The sequence below is a fragment of the Oreochromis niloticus genome, linkage group LG3 (genome assembly GCF_001858045.2).
Source record: "Oreochromis niloticus isolate F11D_XX linkage group LG3, O_niloticus_UMD_NMBU, whole genome shotgun sequence".
Taxonomy (NCBI): domain Eukaryota; kingdom Metazoa; phylum Chordata; class Actinopteri; order Cichliformes; family Cichlidae; genus Oreochromis; species Oreochromis niloticus.
The window spans coordinates 340207-365103 of NC_031967.2; the positions used below are offsets into that span (position 1 = coordinate 340207).

Here is a 24897-nt window from a genome sequence, read left to right on the forward strand (position 1 = left end):
ACAAACAGCAAAGAAATGCAGTTCTGAGCTGTTAGATCAATACAGATACATAATAGACCTCAACAGTTTTAGTAGCTCATAAATACAGTCTTGCTTCTGGTTATTAAGTAAAACATTACTCTCAACCATGAAAATCATTTGGAGAAAGATTCATTGCCAGTACTTACCAAGGCTGAAGAGAAGTACAGCTGTTCTCATAATAAAGCTCATCGCTGTTCTTAATAACTGAGCTTCACTAAGGAAGTTTCAATAAAGAACAACTTCTATCTGTCTCGCCACTGAGATACAATAACTTGCCCACAAATGTTGCCGCACAAACATCTGCAGGAGCACTAAAATGAATGAGTGTGTTTTGCCTGTTTCGTAACACGCATTGTTAACACCTTCACCACTTCTTTGGATTGTGATCTCACTGCTTTGAAGCTCCGTCCCAGCATGTAATATTGTAGATTTTTAAAGCATGTACCAAGACTGAGGCCAACATTGTCATCAAGTCTTTACAAGATTTTTTTTTCCAAGCACAGTTTCCTGTAATATATTAGTAGAAGACAAATAAAATGCATTAACAGATTTGACAGAAGATAAAAGATCGGAATTAGTTTAGCAAAATCGTAATGAATACAGGAGATATAAATTCACCACTGACTAGATTATGAGTAGTTTCTTTCTTATACATACAAATACAAATACTCTTACTTGGCGTTTTATTAGTGTACCTTACCTGGGAGGACTCCCACCCACACTTCCCCACCCGCCTTTGTGGTAACATTGCTGTGGTATAGATTCAGCAAGCTGCTAAAATCAGTCTTTCATGCACGTTAAGGCAGCATCATTTCACTGCTGCAGATTTAATGATGGAATCATGTCTAATATTTGGAAGACCGTGGAAACCATTCAAGTCATGTTGATGAAAGCAGTCCAAGATCATATGAAATTGTGACATGCTGCATTATCCCACTGCCTTGTTTCTCAGACTGTGGGGTAGGCCGGCCAATGGACGATGGCTTATGGTGGGGTGCCACAGCTAATGACCATCAACAGATCCTCTTACTTCTGGTTATATGCATTAAAGCTGTTGATCTTAACAGCCAAAAAGAAAGACATCAAGCGTTTGTGCGAAAGCAACACAGCTTATTTGCATGTGGTTTTAATGCAGAGCTTAATGTTCACCATGGCGGAAGATGGTGGGTGGAGGGGCACAATCTGTAGCATGTTCATGACGGTCAGGAAAGAAAGCTGCGCCCTTTGTATTTCACTCTTACAGTCACTGTTAAACAAATTAACAGTAAACTGAAATCACTTTTATGTGTTTTATCTAAACTTGACTACATGAATTTGGAAAAAAGAAAAGAAAGGAAAATACTGTTGACATTGTTGTTGGCAAACATTAAGGCTGTACTCATACTAAGCAATTCAAATTGCTCTTAACCATGCTTGCTTAATGTTCCTTCATCTACAAACTGTTGAACTGTTTTTCTGAGCTCATTGGCTTTACACAACAGGTTAGGAAAAGATTTGCTTGGGGTAAAATAAGTCCTTTCTGAATGAGTATTGCTACAACCCTGTGCTTTTGATGCAGAACAGCAGCTTTGACAGTGATTTTAATTATTGACCCGGAATGCTACTCTGCTGTTTTTGATGCTGAGCTCAAAGGCAACACATATCTGGATGCAGCCTGAAAGAGTGACATGACAAACTGGACATGATATCGTATTGAGTTCCATGTGGAATGGTAAGCAGTCAGGGATGGAAGCCTGGCAATCAATCACAGTATGCTAAGTTTGGCTTTAGATAAATGGAAAGTCATCTCTTTAGAACTAGTTTTCACAAGTTCATCTGCTAACCCATGTTAGTGCTTGGACTTCTAGTTTCGTAGTTCTATTTTATGCTTACCTTGTATTTCCTTGTGTCTTTTCATGGATCTCCAATTCTCCAACCTGGCTGCACTCTCACTTACCTGGACGCTGGTGATTGCTGTGCATCACAAGCCACAGTTTCATGCTCTGTTTGCCTTCTCGCTTCATCTGCCTGCCCTCCTGTCACCATCGTCCTGGATGACTGGATCACCCAGGCTGGACTCACTGCTCATGCTCACACCATCTCAATTGTAAAAAGGCTTTCATGGCAAAAAGGCTAGCAAGGTTATTGATGGCAAGGTTGATGGCCATGTTACTCTGAAATTCCATTTTTTGGAAGCTATTAAAAAAAATGACAGTGGGGTTCTCTACATGGAGTTTACAATAGCCAGAGGATTATACAAAATTCATCAATAAATATATTATATCTGTTCATACAGAATGGTAGTTCAGTTTGATTTTACACATAAGTTGTGAACAAACCAGAAAAAAACTCAAACACATTTTGATGACTTATGTTTTATTACAACCTGCAAGTCTGTTGCTTCAGCTTTAATGAGATTTATGTGTGATTATATACATGCATTTTTGCATTAAGATTCAAGTTCAAATTTAATTAGAGCTTTAACTGCCCAGAGAAGAGTCTGTAGCTCTGGCAGGTGGATGTCACAGTGGCAAGACTTTGCACCAACCAACAACCAAAAAAGCTGATGCAGAGTCTGGCCTCACATACTTGTACAAAGCTGCAGGACTTTTACCAGCAACAAAGCCTGTAAAATAAGCCTCAGAGATTAGATGAGTCTCTTCCTGTCAAACAAGGTAAACTACATCTGTGTTACGATTACACTACAGCAGAGCCTCACTCACTTTCACTATAAGATAATCTAAGCTATACATCAAAGTCCTCACTAGCTCGCCCCCCATCAACCATCAGTCACACTATTTTTATCAACTAACAACATAATGTTTGAGAGAGTTTTTGTGTTGCTTTCCTGTGAGTCTATCTCGTAGCAGCGTACACAACATTTGGCTCCAGCTCTCTCTGTGGTACAGGCCTTCTGATTTTTGTTCTGATGTGTAGGGTTAGACAAAATTCTGCCCTATTGGGAATACAGACGACACAAAGACTGTAATGTTTCATTTGAAATTCATTTGGATCTTTGATTTTCTAAAATGTACATTTTCAGTAACAGAACTCAACCTAACCCAAGACTGATTGCAGGTGACCAGTGGATGTTAATTGATGAATGATTGAATCAGACAATATATAAATCAATCAATCTGAATCTCCAGTTAAAATAGATTACCTCACTGCGTTGTGGATTCTGTCTGTCATCTTCAGCTATTTGATAGAAAAGCTACATCTGTTAGTTATTCACTCAAAACTGTTGCATGTTTAGTTTAAGTTTAACTAAATAAATACCTGTATAAATTCCTGATCTTGACAATCAGACCGATGATGACCAGGAGAAGGAAAACAGTTAAACTGCCCAGGATCATAGTGGATGGATTTGTGATCTACCTTCTACAAGAAAGAAAACTAAATTACATTATTTAATCAAAATAAATAATTGGAACAATAAATAAGAGTATTCTTATTTTTTTGACAGGTACTACAATAGTACATATCTTAATTATTGCTAATGAATCAACAGAGGAAAAAAAATCAATCTTACCTTGAACCTTTAAATTTGTTGCACCATAAACTATTAACTTTTCAGAACTGTCCTCACCACAGAAATACAGCCCAGAGTCAGATGAATCCACTTGTTTGATCTCAAGAAATAGCACAGAGGTGTTGGATGTCATGTTGAATTTGCTATTTTGAAATCCTTCATGAAAAGTCGCATTGCTCTCAGGGCTGAACATAGAAGAGATCTTTCCTTTTCTGTTTGTCATTCTGAACCAGGATAAGCGAACATAAAGTCTGCTAAGGTTGGAGCACTGCAGTGTGACTTCTTCACCAGGCTGAACCTCCACAGTGTGAAGCTCGAAGGCTAAGACAGAGATCCAACCTGGAACAAACAACGAGCATTAATGACATGTACGTAAGGTTCAGTCCTGCTGGATTACTGTATAGAAGTAAATGTAAAAAAAGTGACAGATGTACTTACTGAAGGTGCAGAGTAAAACTGCTTTCATGTTCATCATTGTGACACACAACACTACTATTTTACTTACTGAACTGTGCTTCAGTAAAGTGATCTGTACATAAAGAGGTGGGCTGTGCTTTATACATTCAGTTAGTCAGACTGACAGTGACGGTGCTTTTAGGAGCACGAGTGCAAACTGACACTGAGTAACAAAAACTGGGTATCATTAAAATCCAGTGTGATATTATTTTTCAAGTAAAGCTTTTACAAAGGCTGTTTACAAAAGACATGTCAGTAATTTATACAGTATTATATATTCTTTGTTGTAGTATTCGAATATTTATCACAGTCATTATTCAGTTGCTGGTTTTGTTACTGTTCATAAGTTTTGGTGCAGACTGTTTACTTCACATCTGTCTACAGACATGAAGTCTAAGTGTAATTTCAATAGCTAACCTCTGTAATCACTCGTTTGCTTTCCCGGTTTTTGGCTGTTGGTCTATTCTTAATCTCAGTCCCACACTGTAAAACTCAATGCTGACATCATTACTCCAGTTTAATCATCTTTTTGGCCGTCATCTTCAAGCCAGTCAGCCTCCACTCTGTGTACTTAAAATCACACTGCTCATCTTCAATTCTTGCTTGCAATCTGCTTCGTAGGGACCCTCCAGGTCTTTCAGTGCTAATGATATATTATGATATATTAAACTAGTAGCTCTATAAATGCACAGTGACTTGAGAGTTAATGACTGGCTTGGCCACGATAATGCAAGTGAGGTTTAGTAGATCAAATGTATCTAATTGTGAAGCTTTCCCCTGGTGTGGTTTTGACGGCTAACTTCACATCTTAAAATGTAAAAAAACAATAGCAAACTAAAGGCTGTGCATGTGTCACCTTACTATAGCTGAGAGCAGTGAAGCGAGTTTGTGAAGTTAGCTGTGACCAAGTGCTGCACAGTGCAGTGAAATAATGTGAATGTAACTTACCACCAGGATCATGTGACCTGGCCTATGTGTGCTTAGCACAGAGGGAAAACACACTCTGAGCAGCTCTTGTAACAGACTCAACTCAGTCTCCACTGTCTCTGAACAAAGTAGCAGCTGCATAGTGACCATAAAAGTTCCATGATCATATCAACCAAAACTGACAGTATACACAGTCCTTATTAGTATGTATGTACATCTGCCTGTTTAATACTTCATGAGTCAACCTTTCCTCTCAGTTCAGTTTTAACCTGGATTGGATCAGTTTAAACAGACCTGTTTGTTTCTTTGTTTTGACACAAAACAAACCTAAATTAGAGGATGCAAGAATTCTGAGACCAAGATCACAATAGAAAGACAAAAAACTATTTTGGGGTCTCTTTCATCTTCTCTTTTTCTGTTTTCAGGATACAATGTGCATTAGAACTGTGTACAATAACACCCAGGATGGGGACGCACCACCGTAATACTCACACGGCAGATTCATCCACATTTCCATGCTTTTCAGCATTCTTTTTTACCACACACACAGTTGCAATTTTTCAGTCGCCAGCCGAACACCGGCGAGGCGTGATTCCGGATGTTGCTCAGGTCCGTCCGCCTTCCCTGCAGCTGCAAGCTCCCTACGCCTCGCCACATGTAGATTATTATATTGAGTTTTTGGCCATGATTCTTTGTTAAATTAATTTTTTATGAGCTACATTTTGCGGTGGGTCATTCATGGATGCGTTCTGTGACGCAATTCGAGTTCTTTTTGTTTGTTAGTGCTCGGAAGTCATCTGGTCTTCATAGTCTTCATATTGTCCTGGCTGTTTGCCTTGTTTTTTGCTGAAGACGGCTTATTGTCAAGTTTGACTGAATGGACTCAGGCGCAGACTTGAGAAAAGTGCAAAGATGGTTTATTTAAAAGACATGGAGTGACTATATACAGAATGTGAAGGGAGTTCAGGGGTTCAAGGGTTCCACGGGGTATGGTGAGGGAAATTCCACACACACTGTAACAATTTGTTTTGTTACAGCAAAAAGTGGACAGTGCAAAGCTACACAGCAAAAATTAGAAAAACACTGGAATAGGATAAGAATAATATACTGTACACAACTGTACACAATACAATAGAATAAAATGCTATAGACAACTGAGTATAATACAACGATGCCAGAAAAGAGTATTGCACTTAGTGTTATTGCTATTGTCTGGATGTGTGTGTTTGGTCAGTTTAAGTCTTTGTTGTGGAGTCTGACAGCAGTGGGGAGGAAAGACCTGCGAAATCTCTCCATCCCACATCGTGGGTGCCGCAGCCACTAAAGGAGCTGCTCGGTGCTGTCAGAGTCTCCTGCATGGGGTGGGAGATGTTGTCCAATGGGGATGACAGCTTAGCCACCATTTTCCTTTCACTCACCACCTCCACTGGGTCCAGAGGGCATAGAATAGAGCTGGCCCTCTGGATCAGCCTGTTCAGTCTCTTCCTGTCCCAGCAGAAGATTGTGCAGTGTAGATGGTGAAGAGGAACGGCGCCAGAACCGTTCCCTGTGTGGCCCCCGTACTGCAGACGACCCTGTCCGACACACAGCCCTGAGTTCTCACGTACTGTAGTCGGTCGGTGAGGTAGTCCAGTATGCATGTTGTGAGGTGATGGTCCACTCCTGAGTTCTCCAGCTTGTCCTTCACGACCATGGAAGAATGGTGTTAAAGGCACTGGAGAAATCAAAGAACATGATTCTCACAGTGCTCCCAGCGGTCTCCGGGTGAGAGAGGGAACGATGTAGGAGGTGAATGATGGGATCATCTGCTCCAATGCCAGGCTGGTAGGCAAACTGAAGTGGGTCCAATGATGAGCTCACCAGGCGCCGAAGCTGATCCAGGACCAGCCGCTTCAGGGTCTTCATCAGGTGGGATGTTAGAGCCACCGGCCTGTAGCTGTTGAGTTCTTGGGGCGTGAAGTCTTTGGCACTGGAACAACACAGGAGGTTTTCCAGAGCTGTGGGACGGTTCCCAGCCTCAGGCTCGGGTTGAAGAGGTGCTCCATCACCCCACACAGTTGGTCCGCGCAGGACCTGACGACCCTCGAGCTGATGCCATCTGGACCCGCTGCCTTCTTGGCTTTAATCCTCCTCAGTTCCCTCCTAACCTGGGTGGTTGAGAGAGACAGGCTGGAGCCTTGTGTTAAATGTGTGTTGGATGCTGTTGTTGGGGGTGGGGAGTGGTGAGCAGGGAGAGTAGAGGAGGTGTGAAGTGTCTGAGGTGTCAGAGGTGGAAGAGCAGCAGTGGGGGTGGGTGAGTCTGCAGCCGATGTTGAAGACTGCCTCATGGATGAATCAAATCTGTTAAACAAATGACTCAGATCATTTGCCCACCTCACATCTCCCCCGGGCAGAGAGTTCTGACCTTTGTGGCCCGAGATGGTTCTGAGGCCTCTCCAGACTTCGCCAACGTTGTTTTGTTGAAGCTGGTTCTCCATCTTCTGCCTGTAGCTGTCCTTCCCATTCCTTATCAGTCCCCTAAGCTCTCTCTGCACCCTTTTCAACTCCTCTTTGTCTTTGGATTTGAAGGCCCTCCTCTTCTGCTTAACTTTGATGTACATTAAGGAATCTATTCTCAACACTGGTAAATTCATTCATTTCTCTTTTGAAAGTTTTCACTGACCCGAGGAAGCCGCACAAAAGCCAGCAAGCCACCGCTATTTTCCCACTGATGTACAAATACCGTTCTGCTTTTATGCATGTTGTCATATAGGAATTTATTGCTTATTAATAAACAGCACACAGTGTTCATCCGTCACTGCTTCGCTTTTTCGCTGATTTTTTATTGCACTGTACAGCTTTGCATTCTGCAGCCTGATTGACAAATCTCCTCCGTGTCTCCTGCGCTTGCCAATTTATCATGTTTGGTTTTGATAACCATCACGTCCAATAGAAAAAACAGCACAAAAACACCCATAACTATGGGCTTCATTCGGAAATAGACACCTGCACCGCGAGGGAAAAAGGCGCACGAAAGTGGCAGGAAGACGAAGACAAAACGTGGGTACGGCGAGGACGTCCTTTACGCCGCTGCTCTGCTCTCTACAGTAAACAGAGAAGGGAGACTCTCTCTTCAAACGCTAGCTCGATAGGTGCCATCTAGCAAAGACACCATCTGTCACAACTTCCTCCCACGTTCCTCCCACATTTCCGGTTCACGCGCGTCAAAATTACATATTTTGACACGCGATAAATTCGCATTGGACACGCGTCGATGTGCGAATTTGCACGCGTCGAGTTAGGGGCGTCTGGCGCATTTTGATCACGTCTATCGCGTTCAGTGTGAACACACCGTAAAATACCACAGCTCTAAGGTGGAGGCTGATTAGAAGCAGATGGCAGAGCGATCAAGTGCAGGTGAGGCCACAGCTGTGCGGAGGAGCTTCCGGGTGGAAGGCCATCCGAGCCACGCCCTCCCCGGAAGCGCGAACTTCCGTAAACAAACCGCGCGGCTGGGAGAGAGGAGAAACAGGGAGAGAATACACACAAAGGTGAGGTCATGTACTTTGATTACCAGTCTGGCAGGGATTATGGTGTTAAAAGCTGAGCTAAAATCAGTAAAGACAAGGCTGATGTAACTGTCCTGTTGTTCTAAGTGAGCTACGGTTGTATGGAGGGCTATGGCATCCTGACCTGTTCTTCCTGTGAACTGAGGATCGAATGTGTGAGTTCTGACCAGTTTCTCGAGACACTTCGAGATGACTGGAGTAAGACCCACTGGCTCTGCGAGGCGCTAGAAAACTAAATGAAATGTTTATTAAGGGAGAAATGTTTCAGGAACCTGGGTTGATAGTTTATCTGAAGCAACATCACATCAGAAACACTCCCACCTCTGACCCAACTACCCAACCACAGCAGAGCGCTACTCTGGCAGGTCCAGCGTCAGCACCTGTAAACCGTCAGTGTTGATTGGTCCGGGTCCAACAAACTGGTGGTTGGTAACCAGCAACAGCACTTCAATGACGGGCACAAGAAGCTCTCTTTAAAAAGAAGAGTGAGGAGGTGCAGAAGGAGCTGCCTCCAGTCTGTAAGTGCTTCTGAACGTTAGCACTGCTAACACCTGCCTGCCCCACTGCCCACCCCCGGATCCTTACAGACTTACTCTCTGGACGCTCCCTGTTGCTCTCCCAGATCTCTTACCCCTCCATGCCTCACCTGCTCCCGCAAAGAAGTAAGACTGTTTTCAAATTCACACTTTTCTCACTGCAGTAATGGCTGGAACACCTGCTAACCCCTGTCTCCCTCCTTGCAGTGACTTTGAGAATTTTCCGCCTCCTAATTCCTCGCTGGCCACATCTCTCGGTTCCTGCACTGGTCTAGCTGTCTGGCTGTGACATGAAGCGCTCATGATTCCCAGTAAAAGACTTCTACAAGAAATATGTGTTCAGTCTGTGTGCATGTCTGTGTGTTTAAAGTCTGCATAAAGATGATACAGGTTCATCCACAGTGTTGGGTCCATGTTCATGTGCATTATTCAAATCTAGTGGAGAGCGACAAAGAAAAAAAACTTTGGACATGGAGAAAACATGCAGAAAATAAAATATTAACATCGTTAAACTCCTAATGCAGAGCTTCCCAAAGTGTGGGGCCCGCCCCCTGGGGGGGCGCAGAGCCATTGCAGGGGGGGAGCGCGGTATGAAAAGGGACGAAAACAAAAGAAAAACGCTTGGACACTGCTAGCACGGGGCGCCCACACAAACGCAAAGCAGGAGATGAAGCATCGCTGAATATGTTTCCAAACCAACTTCATTCTAAGCCAAAGACAAGAAAATATGGTGAAGCAAATCTTCCCTTTGGCTTCACCTGCACAGGTGCTGAGGTAGGTCTGCCTGCAGGAGTTTTCTTGTAAAACAAAGGGGGGCCCAGCGAAAAAAGTTTGGGAACCGCTGTCCTAATGCAACACTGCACACACCGCCGTGGAGCTGCTCAGTGTTAAATAGTAACAGAGTAACACCCCTGACCTGTGCAAGGACATAATTTTAAGAGACTATTCAATCAATAATCAATAACATTGTTGCCTTTTTTTCAGGAAACTGTTTAATAACCAGCAATCACAAATCTGAGGACTATTAAACACTTCATGACTCTTGTTTTTGAACAGCCTGCTCGATGAAGATTACAGAGAATAGTGTTGTAGTTCACATAATAACATTAAAATTTAAACACACACTCACATATTTATCTCTCTCTCTCTCTATGTACATCTATCAATCTATCGATCGATCGATAGATATTAAAATGTCTTTTTTTTAAACAGTATTGAGCAATCACTCCAACAGTTTAAATGCCTTTCATGACCGGACTTTTTCACTCATTTTTACTCGAATACTACCGACTGACATTATTCTGAGGAAATGAAGTGACTTCTTGACGACCCAATTAACTCCAACTTTTTAGTTGCTCTAAGAACAAAGGAACCTACGAACATAAGTCCTGATATGAACCAGTATGATGGCCGGCCTTCAAGATTATCGGATCAAAAATAGGAACGACTGCCAAGAAGTAATAATCAATGAAGCCAAATATGGCTCACTGACTGTGATATGCAAAATTAAAAACATCAGTGGCCACAGTTTTTAATGGGTGATGAATCGTAAAATTACATTTTTTCATTCATATCATCATCTGTAGGTTATGAGAATATGAGTACAGAGATACAATATTAATATCTACAGCCAATGATTAAAACTAAATATATTGTCACTGTTCAGGGATGTAATTTGGCCATTGGTGGTGTTGTTCTCAAGGCTTCTTCGAGGAGCATCCGGGAGAACTACTTTCAAAGTATTTAAATAAAAAGAAAGCTTGTTTTTCTTTTAGAAGGTTCCCTTAATAAATATTTACTAGCAACCTCTTTAAAATGATAATTAAGGGTTTGTGTATGTATGTATATCTCAAACCTGTGTAGTGACAGCTTCAGTCGGCTCTGTGGGAACATCTGAGTGTGGTGGTTCTTCTTGATGATCCTTATAAAATAATAAATTACAACTTTACATGGAAGAACACAGAATACTTACAGAACACACATGAACATGTTTGTCTTTAGCAGAACTTAAATTATTCTCCATCTATAATACAGACATAGGTTTAGACAATATACAGTCTGTGTTTATATGTTACTGCATTTACAGAACAAAATGTTAAGTGATATAAATGGTCTTCTACAACAGCAATAACTAACAATAATGCTCATTATTTCACTAACATCAAGTATTTTATGGGTAGCTGTTGCCATGTGTGGAGTGTACAATATCATGATTTTCATAAGTTTTCCTAAAAGCTGTGAAAGACTAATGATGTTTTAATTCTAAAATGTATTATGGCACATAACATGGTTATCTGATGTATACAACACAGTTTTAACACATAGATGAGTTATAATTACTGTACATTTATGTATAGTTAACATCGTTATTTACTTTCATAAACATGCATAAAATGAATTAAATCACAGGAGCATAAAGAGAATTACAGTAAGATTACAGTATTTTTTACATGCCTAATTGAACAATTGTAAAAAAAGCAAAGTATACATTTAAATTTGATTACAACACACAAGCTTTCAAATAGAAAATGTTTTAGTGACATAGATGAAAGAAAAAATGATGATACCTGTTTGACTCGTTTTCCCATCAGAGCAGTTACATAGAAGCCTTTTTGTTTTCTACTTCTTTTCTTCCACTTCTCGGTCTCCACTCGGTAAGACTGAAAAGTATACTTTTGAAATAATTAACAATACTTTTTAGATCTGATCTTCATGTACAAAAGATTACGAACATGCAAACCGTCAAGGACATTTACTGTAATCCCAAATTTATTGGAGCGTAAAATGCTTCATGCTTCCTGTCTTTGGTTTAATTACAGTTGTTAGTCAAATAATCTCCTATATTTATCACATCAGAAATGTCATTCTAACCACATGTAATGCAGTAAAATGTTTTTAATAACACAAAGTCACAACGACAGTACCAAAGACATTTTAGACTAAAGCATGCACAAAAACAGACCATTTCTAATGTGAATGGGAATATACATTACAGATTGGATAAATGCAACAACAGCAGTGCGAATGACTTTCGTTGTGTAAAAACTGCACCAAATCTGTCCCAAAATGTTAATGATCCTCTTCAAACCTCACCTTCGTCCTTTTTTTGCCTCCATGGCCATATTCTCGGAGAAGAGCATCATGTTTCCTCTGATATATCTGCACAAAGTCATCTAGGCCAGCGAGACGCCTTCGTTCAAAGCGAATCCTTTTCAGGTCCCAGTGACTTTTTTCCATGATCCCTTGTGTTCGATTGTCTTCAGTGTAGTTCTGAAAATGGTAATTACATCATTTACACTTTGGCCAAATTCAGCATAATGTTTCTTTTACTGTATTAACTTATTCTACCTGCTTCTTCAACTGCGACACATGATTGTACCGTTTACTGAGAAAGCCATACGCTGAGCCTTTCCCATGCCGTCCAAGGTCTCCTAAAGAAAAACAGCATTTTTAATCAATAAAGCACATAAATAACAACATATAAGTGTTGATTGACCAAAACAAGACATACCAAGCAGCATTCCTGACCACAAGGTAGCATGTGGTAGAAAGTACTTTGAAATACTTGAAATGAATGCTGGTGCATGGTACACATTCGGTGGTCCAGTCACATCAAGGTGGGCACTGGCAATGACTTCTGCAAAGTGCTGTTTAAGTGATGAGTGAACTGTTGCCGTCTGAAATAAAAATTTAAATATCATATAATGTTTTTTGATTCTTAAAGAAAGTCTTAATCTGTTTTAAAAACACAGAAATGTACTACAAACGATGTTATTGGTGTCACACTATATCATGAACACAATTAATATCTTAACCATTGAAATCCAAGCTGAATTTTAAAATGACCTTATAATCCTCTGGAAGGATGTCTGTTTCTTCAGCATCCACATTCCCCGTCTGATCGATCAGCAGTTTGAGGTTCTGCAGGTGTTTGTTCACTTCTGGTCCACTGCATGGACTTTTGAAAACAACTGTTGCACTTATAATGATGCCATCCATGTCTTTCAAGTTGGAAGAACAGGCCAGTAATCCAAAACGTGCCAAGTTTGTAGTGTTTCTGTAGTCTATAGTGGAAAAAAGCATATAAACAATAAGCATGCATACTAAACACAAAGTCTAATCATTAGCAGAAACAACATTAACAAAATATGATTATAATAGAGATGAATTAGCAAGTCAACAATAACTACAAGAACACTAACACCAAAGAAATACTTAAAACAGAAAAATAACAATCGTACTCACAGACTCTGGCACAAATACCTCTTTCTGCAAAGATCCTTTGCGTTCTTCATGATGTGACTCAAACACCGGTGGAGAATGGGTATGTTGAAGTTATCCGTGTCTAACTGTCCTGTGATAACCTGGAAGTATCGCTCCAAAAGGTCTTCCAAACTCGCTCTGCAGAATGTTACAGCAATGGACTGAAGCACCAGTGAGCCATCACATATGATCATTACTGGCCTTTTGTTTGCCCTGCTTCCATACATTTGTGTAAGCTCTGTTTGAAATGCTTGTAGAAAATATGTAACAGAAGCAGTGGTATGGTCACATGTTACAGAAGTTGCTGTTGGTAGAGGTGATGATGCCTTGAAGGGATTTCTAACTATAACTTCATACACATAGTACGGAGTAGCAGAAGCATCATCTTTAGATGCTTCCTGTTGCATCAAAATATACTATGTGGTCTTTGCACCGCTGGTAAAACACTGAAAGTGTTTCTTTGGACCACAGCATTATACCTTTTGGATGCAGGAGCACTCTCTGAAGGACTTCGTTTGGAAGTCCTTGCTGTCTGTCTATTAACATTTGCAGACTGGCCGTCTCATTTAAATGAGGTCTCTGTTTTTTTCTGTGGGACAAGGCAATATTTTTCAAGACATCTTTAGATGGAGCCTCATCCCGACACCCTGCTTGGAAAGCTTTTTCTGGTATTTGATTTAGAGAATCCAGATAAAGACTTCTTGGCATTTTGGTTTCCAGTTTTTCTGCTATTACATCTCTGGACTGTCCACGCACAGGTCTTGTTTTTATTTCCTTTGTGTTGTGGCACTCCTCACCTCCTTGGAAAAGCACATCAGCCTTCAGGCTTTTTTCATCTTTAACCTCCACTTTCACTGGACAGTCCTTAAAACGGCAGTATGCCGTACATGAGAATACAGCCGTCTTAGACTGTGACTGACTGGTCTTGATGGTCTGCCTCTTAAATCCAAAACTGCAAAATGGGTGTACTGACTTAATGCCAGTGGCTACAACATTAGTCCACTGCATACCTTTGAAAAGCCTCCCTTTCTGTGTTTTTTAGGTCTTGCCAGTCTTTCTGGTCAATGAAAACAAACATGGCTGCTGTGGCAAAGAGCATTTGTAGAATTCCTCTTCAGCATTACTACTGTCACTTCTGTTGGATGAATTTCTACTCCAGTCCTATAATGCATAAAAAGAATTTATTAAAAATAGGTGATGTAACTTCATGACAGAAATGTTATGTGGAAAATACTTGACCTTTTCGAGGGATGTAGACGATTGTGATGGAGACACCAGTTTGTTTCAATTCAGGAGAAATGTTTAGGACAATGCCATTGTCATCACTGTCCTCCACAACATCCTTTGAATATCATTTTATTTGTCAAACAAAGAAATAATTTTTAAATAGAGACATTGTTTTCATCGAGTAAAAGTAGTTCAAAGTAATGTAATAAATAATTCCAACCTGTTTGAGCAAATAGAGATTCATTTCCTTCCATTGCAGATGGACACATCTCCAGTGTTTCCTTCATCCTGAGTGTGAAATAATTATTAACTCATGAGTATAGTCAGGTAAAACAGGAACTACATGTTTTAGTTTAAAAGGTTTAGCATAGAGCTTACTCTATATTACAAATATAATAGATGTTTATATAACCTATGCAAAATGGAAACTGGATAATAGAAATGTGAAATCAACTCCTCTGTATTGCACGGTGTCACAGCAAGTTCTTTAGTAGAGTTCAAAGCAATGTTTGTTGAACACCACAATGTTGTGAAGCCTTATATATATTTATATGGCTTTTATATGAAAATATTGTCTTCTGCAGTGTGGACATAATACAAGTAATTTACTTACTTTATGTTAATGAGAGTGTGGGGAGTGAGCTGGAGGGCAGGGTGGGCTGCTTTTAACCATGTGAAGCACTTTGTGCTACATCTTTGTATGAAAAGTGCTTTATAAATAAAGATTGATTGATTGATACACACATAGATGATAAATGGACTGATTTATATATATTGCTTTTCTACTCTCCCGGAGTACTCAAAGCGCTCTGTACAACATACCACATTCACAACACCTCATACATGCACTTCTAAAATCAAGTGCAAACTAATAAACATTTACACACATTCACACTCCGATGAGCGCATCAGAGGGCAACTTGGGGTTAGTATCCTGCCAAAGGATATTTGGCATGCAGACTGAGCCAGGAATCGACGAGTATACCTGCTCTACAACCTGACCCACAGCCACCCAGTAGCAAATATAAATCATTTATATTTGTTTGATACAATATTGAAGCACAAGCTAGGCAGTGCTAAAGGTGTTGGTGGATGATTTAACTTACATTTTAGAGTAAACGTTAAAATCTGCATGATGTTAGGTTCAGGAATTGAGGAGGAAGACCAAAATAACCACCACTGATCCGGCCGGGTGCAATTAGACGGCATTTTAATGAATACACGCTGCGTGGAGCCAACACTGTTCAGATTCAGTATTGAACTCCCTTACATCGAGAAGTCAAAGGCTTTATAAGAGGAAATAGTACAGCCCACCTCCTTCCTGTTGCTAGGCAAATAATACAGTATACGTCAACTCAAAACCACAATGACTTTTAACACAGTTTTAAAAGAACATTGTCTTCGGCTTGACCCCAGGTGTCTTCCTGTCACCATCCTGCCCAGGCTTATCTTCTGGAACATCAGGCCCACTTTCTGCACAACCTGTCACTTACGCATGCACAATTTTGCAGTTGCAAGCAAAACATGATTAAACTTTCACCTAACTAAATGAGTCTACCTACAATGTGTGTGTATGTGGGTGTATGTGTGTGTCAACTTCTGCTTGCACTTTGTTTCACCCTTCACTTCATCAGCTAAGCCTCATAACCTTTCCACCAGACAGAAGGCCAGCATATACTGAAACTATGTGTGTGTGTGTGTTTATGTCTGCACATACACGCTGCACCTTAATTGACCTCAACTTAAGCAACCAGGCTAAGGGCATCCTGTGTGTAATGATCTTGACTTCTATGTAAAATGTATAAAACAAATGTTTCAATCTAATACAACTACTTGAAGCATAATCAAAGCTTAATCAAAGATAAATGCATATAAAACACCCTGCTCTTGGCTTACACTCAGACTCTGGTTTCAGTTTCGCTTCTGCAGAAGCATGCTCTGCAAGCCCTGGTTTCCTGTCTCACTTTGGAGTGGGGCCTTTTCTTTCACCCTGCAGTCTGCATACAAACATTTAAGATCATAAATTCAATTTAACAGTTTGAAGTGGTTCTTGCTGGACCTGTAATAAAGACTAATATAATACCCATATATTCGAACATCTGAATGCATCTGCATGCAACATCACTATTAATAATGAAATGGTAACGATGATTATACTAATAGCAGCAAATAATAGCAGTAAAATATCTTTCTCCTTTCAATGAAAATGTGAAGGAAAAAAGTGTAACACCCAAAAAGCAAAACATAGAAATTCCTTTAGTGAAACAGCAGAATTGAAATAAAAAAATAACAATCTTAATGTACCTGCTCAAAGACTTGAATGGGTGTACTGTAGGTGGCCAGAGCCAAATGCGTTTGCCCTTCAAACAACAACGGTTCCTGTTTTTGTGCCTCCATCCATTAATGCAATATGTCTCATGTTAGGTGTTATTATTAACCACGACACTATGGAGTTACCACTACACTACAATTGATAGAAAACCATAAATTCATGTGTAAATGATTGTTTAACCATGTAATCTAAACATTAATACAATTAAAAAATGTAACTTTTGAATTCATAACAATATATGTAACATCAAAGGAATCCTGTAATTTTGTTTTGAAATACGTACCAAAGAAGATGTGTTCTCTCCAGAGGTCCCACTATCACCTTCAACATGGATATTTTTGGGTTTGTGTCTGACTTCCATGGTTCTCTGTTTAATACACATGTAGTCATTACATTTTCATCTCTCTGTAATGTAAAACAGTATCCTTCCACCTAGTTATACTTAGGTGTGCCTGTGCAAGGCACAGTTTTTATTATTCATCCACTGTTCTTCAGGTCTAAACAAACTTCTGTTGCTCACTCAATTTTTGCTCTGTAATTCATTCAGAGCTTAATAAATGTTTGCCACTCTCCTTGATAAATACTAAGTCCAGAGTAGTATTCAGACTCTAAACATAGATATCATAGAGTGCTTACCTTTTGGTAGTGCAGAGCAACATGATTAAGTGTTTTACGATTTGTACAATGATTTGGCACTCCCAGGTCTTTGCACACGTTACTCCAGGATGCGTCTCCTCGGTGAACACGGTGTTTCTTTCTGTTTTGTGGTTCGGAGAAAGTCTCAATGCATTTTATTATATGTTCATGTTTCAGACGAATTTTCCGTGTCTGTAAATGCAAGTAAAACAATTAAATAAAATAGAGAGATCTAGAACTATAAAATTATATTTTAATTTTTTTACACTATATAACTTCAAAATATTGTTTAAGGATAAAACTTGTCTTTCCAAAGGATGGAAATGTGGAGGTTCTGTAACACAAATAAGAAATTAAAAAACAAAGGCTTCAATGTATTTTCCAAACAGTAACATTTTCAGTTTTTGTCATGAACTTGTTATATTTACATATTTCCTGTATTACTGGAAATGATATATTTAAAACCACTGGGGTGAGCGAAATGGTCTCGGATGGAAACAGACTAATCATATTATTGTTAACAACCATTATAGTCAAAGATATGGACAAAGCAACAGTCTTATAATTTGTGTTTCGGGTTCAAGGAAATAAGCCTACGTAGGAAAAGTTATTAAATTATGTATTGAAATCAAATTTATTTCTAACAAACTTGTTTAAAAGTGGTTGTTTGTTTATAGGGGCTACCGAGAGCATCACGTGGTTATACCACATCTATTACGTAATGTGTCCCTACTTAAATACATAGAACTCAAAAACACGTTAAAACCAAATTTAAGTGTAAAAAAAGTAATAGGAAGCAAATAACATATGAAGCAAAAAGCCATAAGGAAAACTTCATAAAAGTTTTTGTCAATAAGGCAAACGTAATGATTTGCGGCTTAAGCTAATTTCATGCTTACCTTATCTGTCGTTTTGCGTCACTCATGATTGTCTGTTGCAGAACCACAGGAACTCGTAACTTTTCCAAGTTTAAACGTAGTTTGTTTAACACTGTCAAGTAAAATTGTAATTCCGTAGTTCCTACAGTTGTTGAAGCATGTGCACGCATCACACCGCCACCGCAAGTACTTGACTCATTGGGCTCTAGGCTACTATCACCTTCACCCTTAATCAGTGTCCCGGATGAAAAGGTCACCGGATATCATCGGACGCATTTCAGAAAAGTAAAGTAATGTTTAGAAATGTTCATAACTCATACTTGCCTGTTCAATTTTGATGATTTGGATAATTCCTATTAGTTACACATAAATAGTGTTTACAGATGACCTTTGACTTTATATGTTCAATTAAGCAACACAAAAATGTATTACAGGCAACGGCTGAAAACTGTAAAATTACTTTGTGTCACATTGAAAAACTATTTTTGACGCATAAAAATAATTAAATATATTTCATTTAAAGATATTTGAAATGAATTTTACAAAATAATTTAAAAAGTCTTTTTTTGTAAAATTGCATTAATGTATAATAACCTTCATACTTCACTGATGGGTGAATACTCTTGAGCAACTGTTTGGTGATTTTGTTTATTGGTGTTATGGAAAAATTGTCCAGGTTTGTTGAAGTAGTTTTGGAAGATGATAACACATTGGTTGAGTACAGGAAAGTGTGTGTAGGACTTTTGAAAAACATTGACAACTGGTCCCCATCATTGTGAAAATAAATTAAAAAAAGTCTCCTAGAAAGCTAAATATTGAAAAAGATGAGTAAAACTAAAAGAATTTGATCCTCAGCACTGCTGTGCATTTTCGTATTACAGTGTAAAATCAACCAACAGTAAAAACAGAAAACAATGACAAAGAGATAAGATAAGATAACCTTTATTAGTCCCACACGTGGGAAAATTGTTTTGTCACAGCAGGAAGTGGACAGTGCAAAAGTTATATAGCAAAATTGGAATACAATAAGAATAAAATACTGTACACAAATATACAAAATAGAATAAAATAAAATACTATATATAGTAGAATAAATAGAATAAAATATACAATAGGATAAAAATAGAATGCAAATGCTTTATACAACTGAGTAAAAATACAACGATGCCAGAAAAGATTATTGCACATGTGTGGATGTGTGTGTTTGATCAGTTGAAGTCTTTGTTGTGGAGTCTGACAGCAGTGGGGAGGAAAGACCTGCGAAATCTCTCATCATCACACAATCAGCTGTGATTGTTTCACTGTCATCAAACTAGTCAACAGGAAGTAGAATCAATAGAAACAATCATTTACTGACAGCATGTCTGATGGAAATCAGTGCAGATTATGTATGAAGTATAACTGCACACAGTAACTGTGTTACAATAAGGACTTAACAGCGCCCTCTGCTGGAGTGTTTCAGTACTGCGTTAACTAGAATACACCACCTCCTCCTCCTCCTCACACCACCTGCTACAGCTCTACTCTTCTATGACTACAGTCATCCACAGCACTGATGTGAGGTCACATGGTTCATATGTAAGGAGCACAGAGACGTGCTAGCAGCTGACCTCAGGTCAGTTTAATGACTGTGAGCAGCAGCTGTGTTCTTGTCACTGTGACAGGGAGACACTCTCAGACACAGCGCTCATGTCAGCTTGTTCTCATGCAGGAGGATCAGGAGCTCCATGTTTGTCTTCATGTTTGAATCATGATGTGTTTGTGCCATCAGAGTCTGTCATGAGTACTCAGGGTTTCACAGCAGCTCTTCTGGATGCTGACGAGGACTCCAACCTCATGTTTCACCTCTCTGAGCTTCTGCTGTCTGTGAACACTCGTGTTTCTTCTCTGGGCTCATCTGGACAAAAACACCTTTCTGTGGACCCTGACATCATTATTATCATCGTTTTAGCTTTTTCTTATTTTTTTATTGTAATAGCTTTTAAAAAATGAATTCATTCAACCTTTTTTTTGCAAATAACTTTTTTTTTTTAACTGTAGGCCTTTCAACACTTCATATTTAAAAAGTGAAAATAAACCAGAAATTTAGATTTGTACCATCGTAGCCAAGTTAAACAATATGCTTTTATGTATTTAAGACCACAGAAACAAATGTGTTCAATTGGTAAAAAATCCACTTAGAAAACATTTTGTTACAGTACTACTTCCAAGCAAGTGTTCAATAAATGTCAACTTTCAGTGCAAAACCAAACTTTACAAGATCTTGCATCTTTCTTTTACACAATGCAGCAAACACCTTTAAGATCAATGTTACACATACAGGATTCAAAACAGTTAACAATTTTTGAAACAGAGTCAGCATCTTTAACATAATGCTGGTTCCATCAAGGTCAAGGAACAGCTTCTGAAAAACTTCAAAAGTATATTTCAGATCCTTGCATTAGCTCAGATTGAGAGCATATATTATGCCCATGAGTAACACACAGCACCTTGGGAAATTCTGGCCCTCCAGGATTTTTGTTCCCGCACCACAATGGTTGCAGTCTTATGGTCAGATCCAGGGGTGTACCGGTCACCGATGATGGCAGTTTTCATCACCTGCCTTTCAAGGTTGGCCTTAAATTGTCCTTGTAAAGCAAATTTTAAAAAATAGGTTAGTGGATTATACATTAGACTTTTATACTTACTGAATCTTAATGAATTCAGATGATCAGTGTAATACACACACACACACACACACACACACACACACACACACACACACGATGCTGAATTACTTACACCAAACTCCATGAAAAGCTCCTCCTCCTTCTCTCCAAGGTATGTGATAAGGCAGCAGATGGCTACTTCTCTGTGTATTTCAGTTGAATTGTGCTATTTAAGAAAAAATAAAGTATGAGTATAAACTACAGGGGTGACTGCCAACAAAGTGCATTTCAAAGCTACCCAAAGTCGAAATAGTTGTCCTACCTCAAGAAGCATGTCCTTGATCTGCCCGATTCTCACTCCTTTAGCTCCTCCCCTTGAAAAAATGACGTCCATCAGTTTTGGGGTCAAGTGTAGCCATTCAAGGCTTACAGTGGTTGAACTCTTGAACTCCTCCTTTATCTGTAGACCACACAAACAGAAGAATTAAATCTTGCAGACTATTAGCTATTTTGCATTAATTAATGCTCTAATACATTAGTTAAAGATGATAGATGTGATCTAAGGCTACCCCAAGGGAACAAAAACAATCTTAGTGAAGACAAGAGAGACATTCCCCACCATAACCATGGCGTAATCTGTAATGCTTTAGCAACCCTGTTTGTAGAGGTTTCAAATTTACACATTGTTCACTCCCAGCCCATTTTGTAAAAAATGTGTACCAACTTAACAACTCATTAATGACCCTAGATTATAACTATACTAACTGCTTACATAAAGTCTTAATGTTAAGTAGATTCATATAGCCTATGCTAGAATAATGCTACTGGAATGACATTAACATTATTTCACACAACCTGATATGTTAAAAAAGAACAAAACAAAACCAGCAAAATTAGATTGCATTGTGTAGCAAAACTTTAACCATGCTTGTCCTAGCCACAGCAGCACTCTCTAGCTCAGACCTTTGTCAAATGAAACTTTATAAGTCTTATCCTCTCCTGTGCTGAAGTTTAGAATGGTTAGCATTAGCTACATGTGGTAGTGCAAAATACTTCCTTAACTGTATGAGCACAACATGGTACACAAATCCACTACAAGTGACTAGCACAAATGCTTTGCTTTGTTAGAACAGTTATTTGTAAATGAAATGTTACTTACCTTGAAATGTCTTTTACATAAGCTTGCAAGTCCACCAAGCAATGCACCATATATGAATTTGCCCGAGCTAGTTAAGTGGGTAGGGGAGGGAACTTGAAATCAAAAGTTACAGTGGAGAAAAAATAAGTTACATATTCAATTTCTTTAAGTAATTACAACTTGAATTTTATTTTGAACCCACTAACATTGGGATTTAATTTCAAATTACATATAAAATTAATTTAATGTAATTACCAACATTATTAATTCAACGCAACCCCAAAAAATAAAGTCAGCAACTTAGAAGGTCTATCTTAATCAGTAAATTAGAATTTTTATCTTGCAGCCATGGATTTAATAAAGTGGTGGTAAAAGGCCTGATGAATTACTTTGTAGAGTGTAGAAACATTAGTTGAGTGTTTTTAGTATAAAATGGTGAAAGTCCCTCTTTTTGCTCCTCCCCTCACCTGTGGATGGACGGTGCTGTTACCATGGTGACAGCTGTGATGTGTTTCAGTCCTGCCTGGTTATCACTGCAGGAATCTTTCACATTTATTACAGGTAATAACGCTGATTTTTCTGTGTATTATGAACTAAATGTATCCTGATACACACAGAGATGGATGAGCAGAGGTCACATGATGAAAGAACAAACATGGAGTCTTTGATTTATTTAGATATTTATTGATGAATGCAAACAAACCCTGACACTGAACCATCGTCCAGCAGAACAAACCTGATCACATGACCTGCTGACCCAAACAGTGAAAAGCTCCATGGCAACAACAACAAACAGCCTCACATATGTTAACAGAGGCTGTTAGAAGCACAGAGTCTTTACAGTCTTCCTCCTGTTTGGACACAGATCTCTGCACATCTTCATCACAGTTACTCACAGACGTGCAGAGTGTGTGGATATCAAAGCTAAGTTTCCACCATGTTTGTAGTCTGTACTGGGACTCATGGAGCATCTCTCTATGAGCACTCAGTCCCAGTTTAACCAGCAGCCTTCACACCACACATCACACAGACATGGAAACTTCAAACCCTCAGACTGAAGACACCATCAGAAATGAATAGATTGTGATGAAGATGAAGAACTGGACCAGTTTGCTGTGGTTTCTTCTGTTCCTGTCAGAAATAAGAGTCTGGCAGCACTTTGCTCTCCTTCCACATGTTTAAGGAGGAAGTGAAGAAGAGTGAGTGAGTCGTCTTCCTCTGTGGGCCCAACATCAGGCAGCAGCCACGTATTTGTAAAAACCCAGCACACTGCTTCAGAAACACTGAGTCCAGGTGACCAGAGTCATGTGATCAGTGAGGTCTTCACTCAGGACGTCACAGCTTCAGGACCTGATTCAGAGGTTTATAAGGACGTGGATCATTGGTGCTGATGTTGTGTGAGAGCTGGTGAACCATGGAGAACATAAATAACAACCAGGCCATCAGCAGTTCTACCCCCAGCTCTAAATCCTACATAATACACTATACATATAGTTATATAGGTTATAGTATGTTATATATAAACGCAGCTGAAGCAGTTTAATTTGTAGCTGCACGCTGCACTTCATATGTTTGTCCACCAGATGGCAGCACAGAGGCCTGTGTTGGAAAGCTTTGAGTAATGAAGCGTTTTCAATCCAAGCTTCAGAAAGCTTCATGTGGTCATCAAGGAACCAACCAGGAAACATCTGCTGTGTGTAAAAACACCAACACAAGAATCCAGGATGAAGACAAGAAACTCAAAGCTCACAAAACAGGTGGAGCTAATTTTGTGACGTGTTTGTGTAAAAACACCACAGAAGTGAATCATCAAAGTTTCCATGTGAGCTGATGATGCTGCTGCAGAGTTTCTGTGAACCTCCTGTGACCCCGCCTCCTCATACAGAGACATCTGATTGCTCTTCAAACTGCATCACGTGGACACATGTGATTGTGTAGTATTGATCCCAATGCTGGTATTAGTCCTGGATCAATAACACTGGATGGATGCGTTCAGCATGGAGCCCCTGAGCTGTGTTACAGACAAACATGAAACTGACAGGTCTGTGTCATTCACAGTCTGTAACACTTCTAAACAACAGAGGCTGACCCAAGTGCCTCAGAGCCAGGCACGCTCACATCACAGCTCTCTAAAGAAGTTTCAAAATAAGAGCTGAAAGCTGTGTTTGCTTGTGTTAGCTTATTATTGTGGAGACTAACATTCAGTGATCATGTGTTCAGACTCATAATGATTACTCTCAGAAATCCTGATCTTTGTATTTCCTGTGTGTTGGATCAATAACTGAGATTCATGGTATCACACAGCTGTGCTGCTGCTGCTGCTGGTGATGTCAGCACATCTGGAACAATACGAGGTATCTGCTACCAGACTGAGCAGGACGTGAGACCTGTGGACTGTTTAAAGCTGTCCCTCCACAGCTCACTCAGACCTGATCCACACCTCAGTGAGATTCTCTGACTTCCTCAGTAGAGACAGAAACCATTCAGATCTGGGACCATCAGCTGACTGATGATGTCACACAGACTGTGTTTTTCAGGAACAGTGATTCTGATGTGAGCCTGCTAGCTGACAGCAGACCTGATGAAACCACATGTTGACATCTGTGAGGACAGACTGGACTCTTTGACTGCACCTTGGTTCTCCTCAGAGGTCTGTACAGGAGCATGTCCACCCCCACTGAAGATCTCAGTCACTGTGAAACATAGAAACCTGCTTGTGTGGCCTCTGCCTCACATGTAGATGCAGCTACAGGTTTCTCTGTCAGTCAGACTGAAA

General features: G+C 39.6%; 3 long non-coding RNA genes across 5 annotated transcripts; 1 reads left to right on the plus strand and 2 right to left on the minus strand.

Moving 5' to 3' along the window:
- Positions 1-8006: 8006 nt before the first annotated feature.
- On the plus strand, positions 8007-9331 carry LOC109195367 (uncharacterized). 2 transcript variants are annotated; one of them, XR_002056998.2, is made up of 3 exons: positions 8007-8445; positions 8551-9125; positions 9207-9331. It is a non-coding gene; the product is annotated as an uncharacterized LOC109195367 (long non-coding RNA). The 2 variants fall into 2 exon arrangements; XR_003214759.1 differs by having other exon boundaries at positions 8032-9125.
- A 4757-nt stretch (positions 9332-14088) lies between these two features.
- Positions 14089-17795, minus strand: LOC109195955 (uncharacterized). 2 transcript variants are annotated; one of them, XR_002057390.2, is made up of 5 exons: positions 17458-17795; positions 17105-17188; positions 14710-14777; positions 14502-14604; positions 14089-14423 (listed from the first exon to the last, which is right to left on the minus strand). It is a non-coding gene; the product is annotated as an uncharacterized LOC109195955 (long non-coding RNA). The 2 variants fall into 2 exon arrangements; XR_003214779.1 differs by lacking the exon at positions 17458-17795 and having other exon boundaries at positions 17105-17442.
- A 2562-nt stretch (positions 17796-20357) lies between these two features.
- Positions 20358-21636, minus strand: LOC109195366 (uncharacterized). The gene is made up of 3 exons (XR_002056997.2): positions 21306-21636; positions 21117-21209; positions 20358-20962 (listed from the first exon to the last, which is right to left on the minus strand). It is a non-coding gene; the product is annotated as an uncharacterized LOC109195366 (long non-coding RNA).
- Between the last annotated feature and the right edge of the window lie 3261 nt (positions 21637-24897).